Source organism: Theropithecus gelada, chromosome 4 (genome assembly GCF_003255815.1).
Source record: "Theropithecus gelada isolate Dixy chromosome 4, Tgel_1.0, whole genome shotgun sequence".
Classification (NCBI taxonomy): domain Eukaryota; kingdom Metazoa; phylum Chordata; class Mammalia; order Primates; family Cercopithecidae; genus Theropithecus; species Theropithecus gelada.
Genome location: NC_037671.1, coordinates 58,385,551 through 58,399,430, shown reverse-complemented (window position 1 = coordinate 58,399,430; position 13,880 = coordinate 58,385,551). Strand labels below are relative to the sequence as shown.

Genomic DNA, 13,880 nt, shown 5'->3' with positions numbered 1-13,880 from the left:
GCAAACATGTGAGTGTGACGACAGCAAACATGTGAGTGTGAAGTGTGAATAACAGGTACCTATAATCTAAATTATGTGTCATTTCTATACTACTATTTAGATAATATTAATATTGACGTGTCAAATACTAAATAAAGACCAAGAAGACCCTGGACCGGGAATTGGCTTCTCATCCAGCCTGCCACCAACTTACTGAGATGCTGGAAGCTTAGAAAAGCCTACAGTAAGGAGAGTGCTTGCAAAGTTCTTTCATTTTGCTATTTGTGTGTTTTTCTTAGTTAAAGGAACCATTAGAGGCCACATGGAACATCTAAAGGGTTGCATCTGAGAGCATCTTTTTATAGAGTTTAAGTCAACATGAAGTCGTTGGATCCTTTAAGAAATCGGTCTACTGAGAAACGTAGAGTTTATTTATTCCTAAGATTCCTATTGAGGTACATCTTAGTTCATTTTATGCTGCTGTAACAAAATACTTGAGACTGGGTAATTTATAAAGAACAGAAATTTATTTCCTCACAGTTCTAGAGTCTGGAATCCAAGATCAAGGCACCGGCAGTTGTGTTGTCAGGTGGAAGCTGCTTCCAGGGTGGCACCTCATGGCTGCACCCTCCAGAGGAGAGAAACACTGCATCCTCACCTGGTGGAAGGCTAAGGGCAAGCCAGCTGAAAGCTGCCTGAAACCTCTTTTATAATAGCTTTTCACAGTTCCCCGTGGCTGGAGAGGCCTGATAATCATGGTGGAAGGCAAATGACACATCTTGCCTGGTGGCAGACAGAGGAAATGAGAGCTAAGTGGAAGGGTTTTCCCCTTATAATACCATCAGATTCGTGAGGCTTATTCACCACCATGAGGACAGTATCGGGGAAATCATCCCCATGATTCAATGATCTCCCACCAGGTGTCTCTCACAACACATTGGAATTATGGGATCTATAATTCAAGATGAGATTTGGGTGGGACACAGGCAAACCATATCAGGCTTTAATCCCTTCATATTGGAGGAGCCCTTATGGCCTAATCACCTCCTAAAGGCCTCACCCCATTAATACAATTACATTGGCGTCATGTAAATTTTGGAGGGGACACATTGAAACCATAGGAACATACTTGAATGTTCACTGAAGATGGATGTTACTGTGAATGGTGAATAATAACAGCTTTTTCTTCCAAACAAATTGTAAATTCTTTTTCATGATGACTAAACAAATTTATCTTTGACTTCTATGTGGAAACTATATAAAAATTTTTTTCATTGGTCTTTCCAACACTTGAAAAAAATTTTAAATTTGAATTATGGCTTTTTGTTGGAAATCATGTTTATATGAGTAATCAAATTATATTTTCGAGCTCTAAATTATATGTTTCCCAAAATGTTGACAGTTGTGTTTGGGTTGTGAGATGATAGACTTTTTTATGCTTTTCTTTTGTTTTCTCATGTGTATTTTTAAATACATGTATTATTTTTATAATGCAAAAATGAATACTTAGATACATGCTTTGTATATGGAAACATTTGGAATTATAATTTCAAATTCCCATAAAAGTGAGAGATAATGATTGTTAGCATGTGATTAATTCATGTTCCTATAATTCATAAAGTACATGTTGTACCAGATGTACTTTTAAATACCAGACACTAAATAGAGATGGCAACATCTGGGGAGAATGAAATAATTATTTCTAAAAAGTAGAAAATATTATTACTCCTTGTGAATGCCAAAAAAAGTTACATGCTCTAATACATTGAGGCCATATAGAGTAATAGCTAAGATTATGAGTGTTGTATGCTTGTGACTCTGACATTTATCACTTGTGTGACTTTGTGCATGCTGCTTGACCTTTTAAAGCTTAATTTGCTATCTGTCAAGTGGGTATTCAGAGGACCTACTTCATAGTATGGTCAGAAGGGTTAAATAAAACAATGCACATAAACCTTTAGCATAAGGGCTGGCAGATACAAAGTACTCAGATTAGTTCAAATTAGTTATTATCATAAGTAATATTCTCCTAAGCTTTTTCACACTTATATTTGAATTCCTCTGTTTTGGAAAGCTTGTTGCTTCTTGAGGTGAGAATATTCTTCACATAACTGAGGACCTGGAGCAGATGCAAATCCAGATTTTAGCCATTATCCACCTTGTACTTGGGAGAGGGAAGTGAGAATGTGGGAGAAAGGTGTCCGCTGAAGGTGACAGGGCAGTGGCAGCTCTGACAAAAGCTTTCGAGCTAAAGCTTTGTGGCTGTAGGTGTTGATTCTAGGGTCCATGAGGCTGTCAGCCTTTTCCATAATGGCACAGTTGCAGGCACTGTGGTGGTTGGGTGAGATTAAGGGTATCGTCAGATCTTGCTAGTAACTGCAAGTGGTTTGTGGTGATCTCCTGGATTTAGCGATTGTGGAGGCATTTTTTTTTTTTTTTTTTTAAGAAGACTGCCCCGAGTTTCAGCATCCACTGCCTCCTCAGCAGGTGCCTTCATGTTTCTGCAGTCCAGATTTGCTGTATCAGTATAGCTATGCATTAATTTATCCATTCAACAAATATTTATTCAGCCTTTTCCAAAGATTTGACGAGGTGCTAGGGATGCAGCCCTAAATATGACATGATTCCTGTCCTTGAGCATTCAGTTTGTTGGTCAGTTTCCCCTTAGATTCTCTGGATGCCATGGTTGGTTGTCATATTACAAGGCTCCCAGCCCTAATCAATTGCTGCTTATAGTAGAGTACTTTGAGCAGGTTGTTGATTGTTCCATATCCAGTAATGTGAAGGCTTATAATTGGAATATGTTGTCAGATCCATGTTCTCCTCAAAACTGTGGTGAAGTCTGTGTATGTAATGTACATAAATTTTTACATGGTATTTAGACTAACCATGTAGTCTATTAAGCTAAAAATAAAACAAAAAACCATAATTGAATTGAATGAACTGAGGCTTCATAGAAGAAAGCCATGGAGGCACTGAGAGAATCAGAATCAATTACTTTTAGGATACATATCTCAGAATACTGGAAAAAATGTGAATATTTGATCTCTGAGTCATTCTAAATTAATTAAATGAATGTCCAGTTGCCTCTGTAGAATAGAGCCATTTATATATGTGTGTTTCCTTAATTGTGCCTCTAAATATTTTTATTTTCAGGTGGAGAGTGTGATTTCACATTGGACATTTTTGGCCAGACTTATGACATTATTAAATGCTAAGGTTGACTAATTTATTAAGTGTACATTTTAAATGATTCTATGCCATTTTGGATATGGTTGCTAAGTTAAATTCCAAATCCCCTTTCTAGTAATCTGTCATATTTTTGAGCCTTTGGCCTAAACAGCCTAAGTGGGATTAGAGAAGCAATTATATTTTTACATTTTCAAACTTGATTTGAACACTAATGACTTAATTTAAAACCTAAATGTGTTTATGCTTTCTACTTTATCTACTCTTTCATTTTATCCCTAAGGATTAGCATTTATCATAAAGTTAACTGAGGAAAACATTTTCCTTTTTAAAAATTTCATTGTTTTAGTATTGCCAATGCTTAGACAGGGCAAACCTGTTTTACTTAAGGGAGTGTTCTCAGGTAATCAGGACAATATAGAGCTGCAGACTTTTCAAGTTGCAATGAAGAAGACATGTAGCCCTGGTTCTTTAGAGTGCAATACTTTGCTACTGTCTGTTACTGTAGACTCTAGAGAATTTTAAAATTTGGATTTTTTTCCTTTCGAATTTTTTCTTTTCCTGGGATTTGTGTATTCTCAGAGACATCTATTGATAGGTTCTCAAGTAAAAACAGGGAGGAAAAGGCAGATTTTGCTCTCATCAAAAACTGTAAGAATGGATTTCAGTTTTTATAACCATTGTTTTCAATAGGGAGTTGAGAAGTTTTAAATGCAAAACTATAGAAAATTTAAACTATCAAGATGGAGAGGCACCACCAGGAACTCCCAAATAGCCATTACTGTATATTTCATCACCTTCACAGCAAGGAGATATTGTCAGCTGTAAAAACATTGAATATATGCCATATGAAAAACAAGAGGAGCAGTGAGTAGACAAGTTTAATTTCAGTGGCCATTAGGTACTTAGTGGATTGAGGCAAGCCGTAGCCAGATTGCTTATGATACAGTTGTGAGATGGACTATTTGAAATACAATTTTTTAGAAAGCAAACTAATACTCTGTTTAATTGAGTGCCATATGGTCTAATACTAGAGGTAAGCACTGTGGAAGATATGATCTGTTTTTGTCATGATTTGCTTCATGGAGAAGATGGGGCTTGACCCAGCCTTTTGAAGCGTGCTTCACTTTGAACAAATGGTTCTGTTTAGACACACTCTAGTTAACACAAGTCATAGGGCTGGCAGTATCTTACAAATTGTTGTTTGTGATACGAATATTGTTTATCCCAACAATACTTGATGCCTTCACCCCTCCCTATAGCATACATATTGAGCATACTTTCCAATACCAGACACCTCCAATGATGGGAAACTTTCTATTTTAGGGAAATCCTCATCTATTGAAAACATTTTTCTTAAACTGAAAAGCTTCTCCCTGGAGTTTCCAGGTTTTGGACCTAATTGTGTACTTTGGGAGTGACAGAAACAAGCCTTATTTCTTTTTCAATGTTCCCAGTATTTGAAGACAGCTAATATGATGCCCCAAGTGGAACATCATATTCTGAAACCACTTCTTTGAGATGGTTTGTATTTATATCTCCACTCTGGTCAGCCTTCCCTAAACACATTCAGTTTTGATCTCTCTGGCCATTGGTGGCTGAGTAGAAAGGATATAGCCCTGTTCTTTCCTCAATGTAGTTCAAGAGCAAATTAATTCTTGACATCCAGTTCACACGAATGAATTCAATTTGGCATCAGCTAAGACCATTTAGTCTACTCAGACCTGCTGCTGTTAAGCCATTTTATTCCCAATGAGCATTCTACAATCCTAATTTTGGATCCCAGAAGTTTTGTATTTCTTTTGAATTTTGCTTTGTTGCAGTGATCTATTATTTATTCAGTTGATTTTTTTTTTGTCCAAAGTCTTCTATTTCATCAGTTAGTCATCTTTCAAGGTTTGCTTTGTCTAGAAATTTAATTTGCAAGCTATCATCTTCCCTTATTCAAATTATGAATAACCAATTAGACAGGGCGAAGCATAGAACTCTAAAACATACCACCAGAAACCTCCTACCAGGCTGACCTCAGGTGTTATTCTTCATTAGGGGGCCATTTAAATAGTCTTATATCCAACTTACATTAATTCATTTTCATTTTTGAACTATCATGAACAGTATTCCCCCGATGTCAGCCTAGTGCAGCTATCAAAGAAGTACAGGTTAGTTTTATACGATCTATTTTTGGCACTTAGCAAGCACTGCAGAGTGTTCAGTGACTCATTCCTTTTGTAAGTTTTGTAAGTGCTCACAAATAGGAATGAGGCTTAGAATATTAAACAATCAGAAAAGCCAGAACATCAGCCAAGTGGAATGGGTTCAGATCCAGTCAAAATAGCTGTGCATACACAATCTGTACAGCAACCCTGCTTTGTACCAGCTGAGTATAGGCCTGGTTCACAATTGTTTTTAACCTTCAGGCTTGTGGGTTTACCAGAGGCATATATATACATTGATATTCATAGATATTTATGTTCCCTTTTGCCTCCCATTTCTTTATTGTATATACAAGATTACTTATACTAAGTTTCTGTAAGTTTATGGTGTTTATTACCTAGACCCTGAACATTAATCTATAAGCCACAAATTAAAGTGTGTTTTGAGATAAACCTTAGAACTAGGAATGGAAATGGCCTAAGGGACTCAATGTAACTTGCCTAGTAGGAATGGAAGGTTTAGGTGTAGAGAAGTAGGAAATAAGATGTTTCATGATGCAGGAACTGAAGTCCTTGAGTGGAAGCAATCACTGAAGCAGGGAAAGATGTTGTGCTTTCTGGATGAGGGGCAGCGTTCAGTTGGCTAAGAATACATTTGTAAATAGCCTGACAAAAACAAAAAGGCCAAAAGAAAATGATCAATCAAGAGAAAGGATAGCTTTTAAGAGATGGATATGAAAAAGCACGAGAAGAGTGCTCACATATTAAGAGGGTGTGATTTCCAAGCAGACGAAGATAAAGGAGAGAAGTGTGAGAGTATGGGTGAGGGAGCTATTGAATTGGGAAATGAGGAGGTCATTACTCTTCAGGTGAGCATTTCCACTGGTGATGGAGATGAAAGTGAATGTTTTTTGTATTTTAGAAAAAAAATCCTAAATGTGTACTATTAGGGAAAACATTGCCTTTTGTATCGTTTATGAAGCAGTGTTAAAAATGATGTTTAACAGTAAATGTGTCTTTAGATATAATAGAAAATATAGAAAGTAAATAACTTCATGGGAAATGTTCATGACAAAGTATTAAAAGAAAATGGTTACAGTTTCATAACTTATTTCTTAGGAAATGCATCTTTTATAAATATGAAGTATTCCTTTTGATCCTGTTTAACACTTTTGCTTTGAATTCTATTTTTCATACTGTATTTATGTTATTTTATTAGTGTTTACCTAGTAAACTGTATTTCTCCCCTTTATATTAAACATTTTCTGTCAATGAGTTTTAGGTGGATTTCTTGTAAACAGCATATACAAAGACTTAAAAAAATACAATTTCAAATTTTTCTGGATTCCAAACAGGCAAATTTAACCCATTAAACTTTATTATGATTGCTAATATGTTTGGACTTTTTCCTTAAAGTTTACTAATGTTTTCTGTTTTTACCATGCTTTCTTGTTTTTTGTTATAACTATTTTTTTTCTGTTATTTGGAATTGTTTGCTTTATTTTCCTTTTCTACCAGTTATCTCTGGAAGTTATAATCCTATTTATATCATATTTTTTATAATTATATTTCTATGTATTAACTAAAACATATTTTCCTATTAATGGCTGATTGGTATTGATTACCTCCTCATTGTTTTTAGCTTCACTTTTATGATAAGACGTCTCTAGACAATCTAAATTTTATTTCTTTTTAGGCATCCTGCCCATCCCCCAAACCCTTGGGTTTTTTTGCTCTATTCTTTGAATTATAACTTTTCACAAAAATATGAAATAGGTCTTTTTTTTTTGCCTATTCAAGCAGCTTGATGTTTGTAACGCTTTTTCAGTTTGAAGATTCAAATGTTAATTTAGCACTGAAATTTTTTCCTTTACCATTTCTCTCCTATATTTCTCCATATGTCTCTTTTTAGTTTTTTCTTCTGAATATTCTTTTGAAATGTTTTGTAAAATCTGTGTTCTTTTGCATTGTAATCTGGTAGAAGTCTTCAACTTGATTTTCCATCTAGCTATTTCCATCTTCAACTGTATCCATTATTAAGTTTTTAATTTTCTGAGATGCTAATTGATTATTTTTCTTTTTATTCACTAATATTCTTACATATATATTTGAATATCTCAATTAGATTTAAATGAGTCATTTTACTGTTATTAACTGTTTCTATGGCTGTTAATGTATTCATAGAGTTCATGGTTTTTCTTCATGTTGCTGGTTTTTATTGATATTTGTTCACTCTTATTTGTATGCCTGTTTTTGTGTTTGCAATTTTGTATTTAAAACTATCTGGAACTTGCCCCCAATAATTATAAAGTTGGGCAACATATTAGTGTCTTATTTATTGGATATGGCTGCTTACTGCTTCTCTTGGGTTTTGCTAGTGGGGAAGCTACCTGGGGCCTGTCTTGTCAATCTAGTCTAAGTGCCCAAACTCATAGATTACTGTGGATACAAATAGAAAGAGTTGCACAGTGTTCAAGAGGCCACTCTTCCTCATTTGTGTAAAGTATATCCTTCTCTGAAAGCCACCTACTTCTGTCAGAGCTCTTTTCTTCCTCCTGCTCTGAGAATTCTTTTTCTTCCAGCTCTGAGTATTATTGTTCTTCTAGTCTTCCCAGCAATGTAGGCTATGGAGTTGTAGAGGTATCACATTCAGTGTTAATCTGACAATATTCTAAAGCACCTGTAATTATAGAAAGGAACAATAGTCATTTTGATATCTGCTTTATTACTTCTACCATGTGGTGAACATTTTGGACCAAGCAATATGTGGCTCTGGGGATCTTGTTTGCAGTTTCTTCTGAAAAGCATTTGGATGATGTAGTAAAATAAGAGCATCTCCTTTTGGATAAAGTCTGACATATTGTAATTCTGAGACTGCACTTGGCAGATGCTTGAGAAATGTCTGGTTTTCAGGATGAACGAAGTCCAGTGCAGCTGTTTCTGCTTTACACCATTGCATCTGAAAGTCTGTATAACAGAACGTAACCAACTGACTTTGGAGTGCACAATGAGATAGGAGAGTTTCCCACCTCATGAATCTCCTGCTTTGTAGGAAGCAAACTTGATAACAATACTGTCTTGAGTTTATATAACATGACCCCTTTTAGAGATCTATTCTGCAAGAATTTTTCTACATATTTAATGACAGTATTAATGTTTATAATTCACTTTGTCACACTAGTCTAACATAGCAGTTTAAAATGTCTTTTTAAACATTGCATATTGTTCTTGTTTTCCAAGATGTGAGCCAAAATATTTACTAACTAGAATGTTTTTTAGTTCTCTTGAGTTGCTTTTTCCTAGGATGTTTTCATTGTTTACTCAGTTGAAAGCACAGTATTGTCAGTTTTTAGAACGTCAGATATAGTTTTATTCAAATATAAGAATAAGACACATTCCAGTGCCCAATTATATGTCTTCCCCAACTCTCCACAATTTAAGGTTATGTGTACTAGTTCTCTCTTGCCATCCCACTTAGCAGATAGTTAACATTTGACTGTGGTATTCATTTGCTAACTTTTTTTGTGTGTGTTGAAAACAATGTCAAATAGTTTAAGAAATCTCGTATGTTGGAGTCCTAAACCATATACTGCAAGAATTCAGCTGGATTTTTGTAGTGCTTGTTACTCATTTAAAAGAAAGCACATTTTCATGGGATTATTTTTCATCTTGATAGCTTAGCAATCAAAAAACTTATGAAAAGAGAATGATCTGAATGTTACTGTGTATGTCTTTTGGAGCTCTTTAAAAGTAATAGAACTAGGATAGGTATTATAATTTTGATCATAAAATGTTAATTATAGAAAATTCATAACATATTAGTTCTAGTGTCTTCAGTTTGAATAATGAAAAGAAATGACTTTTTTTGCAGCTTTAGAAAGATGATTATTAACCATGTATTTACTAGTATACATAATCAGTAAAGTATTTAAGACAATGGAACTGTAGCCAATTGGAAATGGAAGAGATTCTCAAATTCGCTTATCTTCTCACCCCCTGGTTTTACAGAGGAGTTACTGAAGTCTAGCCAGGCTTGTTTTCTTGCTCAAATCCCTGCAATGTCTTAGTGGCCTTGGTTGGGATACAGAGAGTCTAGTTCCCAGTACTATCCTCTTTTACCCACACGTAGCTGAGTAACGCCAGGAAGGAACTGAATATTGTGACTCATCACTTTTAAAAAAGTTGCTGTTACCAAACTGAATATAATGCTTCCTTTATTAACAAATGCAGGATGTTTATCATTTTTCCATACCAGAGCTTCCTTTTATATGGTAAGAAATTGCACACTAAGTTATTTTTGAGGATAATCTTTTTATTTTCCATTCTTTTAAACATAGTCATGTTTTTTTTGGGTCTGCTGAATGTCAGGATGGTATTAATTCACATTGATTGTTACTTCCTCAGGAAACCTCTTCTGGCATCCTTAGTAAGTGGCATTAGAGTTATCTGGGAGGTAAAAGAAGATTGTACCATGTGAGGTGTGTTTTATTCTTGGCTGGTCAGCAAGCATTTTTCCTGTAGAAACAAAAGATTGGCTTTTGAACTGGTGGTGCTATGAAGGGTAGGTAGGAAAAAGCATGGAAGTTTATTTGAGGGAAGGGTAGAAAACATTGATTGGAGCTCGTATATTTAAGTAAGCAATTATAAACCTTTCACATGGGTGATAGAAACTAAGAGTTAAGATGAATTTATTTTGGAAATGAAAAATTTGAAACAAAATTGATAAATGCCATGTTTCCCATAAACATGTACAGCTAGTGTATTTCAGATTTGTGTTTTCTCAGTTGAAAATAAGAAATAAAAGATTTAAAATTGTGCATATTAAGCATGTGATAAGGAGTTAGATACTTATACAAAAGGTATTTTGCAATTGATTATGGTTTTGAGTTGAGCTTTCTTCCCTTAAACATCAAAAAATAAGTAAGCCAGATAAAAATCATCACCTTATAAAACATGACAATACTTTATGTTAATAGCAATACAAACTAAAAACAATTATATTACAATTCATCCTGGTCAAGGATACCATTTGAATTAATATATAAAATATATTTATTCCTTAAAAAAATAAAAGTACGTAAATAAGAAAAACTTTGGAAACTTGACTTTTTTATTTTAGGGTAAATAAAATGTAATTATACTCTTAGCACTTAAAGGATGCTAAAAATTGAGTTTGCTTTATGATATTTCTCAACTGATTTATCATTGAGAGACCATACTATTAAAGAAAGAGTAAAACTTTGACTGAGTTCTTTGAAATTGATACAAGATTTCCCCAGCCTTTCAGAGTCACAGGGCACTGGACTAGAAAAACCCAGTATGCAAATTGTTATGTTTCCATATATGTGGCTTAGTTGGGACTCCCATAGGAAAATGACTTTCAATTTTTTTTACAGGACCCACAGAAAGAAATACATTTTACACTGTGACACATCTGTATTTATTCGAAATATGTGTATCAAATATATCACAATATTTACTTTTGTACATGCAATGTGCTCTGACATTTTCTTTTCCGTTCCATTCTATTAAACACTATTGATCATAGACCACCGAGTTGATTTCAAGATCAACCAACAGATCATGATTTGCCTTTTAAAAAGCACTACCATAAAAATCCCTCCAGTTTTTTGTCGCTGCTGGTGGTGGTGGTGTTGGAGGGGATGAGTTTGTAGTTATAGGAGATCCTTATTAGTTCTGTTTGTCAAGTAAATTTCAGGTACACAGTCAGATTATATTTTCTGGCCTCATGATACTCATGGCCAATAAGTTGAGTGGAAATTAACATATATTTCTGCACTGGAGCATTTCATTTTCGGTGTGAGAACTTCCAGAGCTCTTTACCCTTGCCTTGGAAAATGACCATACTCCTCAGACTCAATCCTAAAATAAGGAATGTGGCGCAGAGCCACTAGACAGCTCATAGTGGACATAGAGTATAAGCAAAAAATAAATGTTTGTTGTTATAAGGCACAACAATTTTTGGATATATTTGTTACTCAGCATAATCTAACCTCTTATGGTTAGTGTAGGATAATTCAATTATGTGTTTTGCTGGTGGAGCAATCTCCTTTTGAGATATTAGCTTTATCTAAAACACATGTAAGTTTAAAAATATGTTTATTATTTCTGATTTTAAAATAATGCATATTCTGTTGTTGTTTTTGAGACAGGGTCTCTCTCTATTGCCCAGGCTAGAGTGCCACAGTACAATTCAAACTCCTGGGCTCAATGGTTCTGTCGCCTCAGGCTGCTGAGTATCCAGGACTACAGGCATGAGCCACCATGCTCAGCTAATTAATTTTTTTTTTTTTTTTGTAGAGACAGTGTTTCTCTGTATTGCCCAGGCTGGGCTCGAACTCTCGACCTCAAGCAATTCTCTTGCCTCTCAGCCTTCTAAAGTGCTGAGATTCCAGGTATGAGCCACCATACCCAGCCAAAATAATGCATATTTTTTTATAGAAAAGTTGGAAAACATCAAAAAATAAAAATTACATATCCATAATGCTATTATCTGAAAGTAATAATTTTTGACATTTCTATGAAAGATATAATATCACGTAATTAGCTTACTATATAGTTTTGCATTTTTTTCTTTGATTGATATTTTTAAAATTGTCATTAAGCATTCTTGGAACATTTGAATTTTATGCCTCTATAGTACTCCATCATATGGATGAACCAGCAATTACTTATTCTTATACTTTAGTCATTTGTTTTATTCCATACAAGGAGTTTTAATGGACTAAAAATCTCAGCCCTTGATACTCAAAAGCAAACAGTAAGCCAAACCAGGATCCATGTCCACTCACTCTGCTTAGCATCAGTTGCATCTCCCCATTACTCAAATCCTGGCACACAGTGGGTCCATATATTCACCTGTCAAGTAAGCGTTTTCATCTGTCCATACTTTTTTAGAAAATTAAGCGTAAATTTCATGTATGAACCATTTCATGTCCATACATGAAATTTATGCTTAATTTTCTAAAAACTAAGATGCTTTATATTTCTTCTACTCTACCCTCTAGCAAGAAAATTTGGTTTTCTTTTTCCTGAATTTTTTCAGGGAAAGACATCACCATCTACAAGATGTTCAAGCCAGAGGCTGGGGTCATTCTCTTTCTCCTGTCCACTCCAATCAAATAGTCATAGGACCTGGCCCGTTTTAACTCCTGAATGCCTCTCAAATTAATTTCTGCCCTCACCATCCTTCAGGCCCTGACTGCCTCTCATTTGACTGCTGCCATGAACTTTCCATCTTCCTGTACACCATTCTCCCTATTGCTGCCATTGTGAGCTTTCTAAAATGTGAACCAGAATATGTTTCTACTAAAAATCCCTCCTATAGTAAACTTCAAAGACAAAGTCCACTTCTCTTCACTGAATGCAAAAGGCCGTGTTCATGCTGTTTCCTGAGTACCTGTCCCATCATTCATTTCCTTCACCCCTCACCCTATTCCCACTCTCCATGAGTAGTTCACTCCATAAATACCTTTTCAATGAGCACATCTCGTTCTTTAGTGTTTTTAAGCATTTTCAGGTACTATCTTCCTGTCTTTTTAAGGTCATCTAGCAAATTCCTGGTTTGCCTTTAATTCACAGATCAACTTTACTTCCTCTCAGAGAATTTACCCATTTCCTCTCAGCCAGCCAGGAACTAGGTATTCACTCCACCAAGCTCCCAATACCTTGCACGTACCTCCATTAACTTCTCTATTATTGTACTGTAGTTACATATTTGATATCTTTCACAATAAAACCCTGTACTTGCTGAGGCCATCACTAGACTTTCTCATCTGTGTATCCTCAGTGCTTAGCACATTGCACGGATAATAGTAGATGACTATACATATTGTCGAATGATAGATAAACAGACAAATAATAGTGGGAAAATATTTGTGTATTAAATTTTATCTCTTGATGATTCTTTCTCTTTCTTTTACAATCTAAACAACCAAGCTTCATGTATTTTTCATATCAGAACCAACTGTCACGGCAGGATCTGAAGTTCATCTACTCTGAAGTGTAATAACTGATAAAAGTTTATGTCTCCCAGGGGAGTTTTTATTTAACAAGGATGGAATGCTTAATCTAAAGAAAGGAACCTTACTTAGTAGAATTTCCCAGAGGCTTAACAAGCATATGAGATTAATTTTAATTGGGGACTGCAGGTGGGACTTAGAAGTTTTCTTAATGGCCCATAGGCTTTGTCTAAATGTGAGACCAATTCTCTTGCTTGCTGGCTCACAGAATGAACTAGCATGTCGTATTACACAGCACAATCATTTTTGTTTCTATTATACAGCATAGATCATATGAACTTCACATCTGGTAAACATTTGTACATTGAATGTGCAGCTGCCAAGCATTGTGGTTTCTTGGTAACATCCCAGTGACGCTGAGTCAAGGTCACAAAACCAGCATTGCAGAGTTTTGGTGATCTGGAACTGTATCCTGCTTTTACTTATTGAGAAAGTTACTCTCTCAGTTCCTTTGAGGACCTGTCATGGCACCATTTTAAGTTTGGAAAATAACTTGGGTGATTCAAAGCCCATCATA

At 35.1% G+C, this 13,880-nt stretch overlaps 1 protein-coding gene across 1 annotated transcript in view; it reads left to right on the top strand.

The window, feature by feature from the left end:
• The window catches only part of COL21A1 (collagen type XXI alpha 1 chain), a 197,584-nt gene that overhangs the window by 6,621 nt on the left and 177,083 nt on the right, over window positions 1–13,880 (top strand). The window contains exon 2 of the mRNA XM_025384346.1: window positions 9,726–9,799. The gene's annotated coding sequence lies outside the window, so the exon portion shown is untranslated. The remainder of the gene's footprint in view (window positions 1–9,725; window positions 9,800–13,880) is intronic.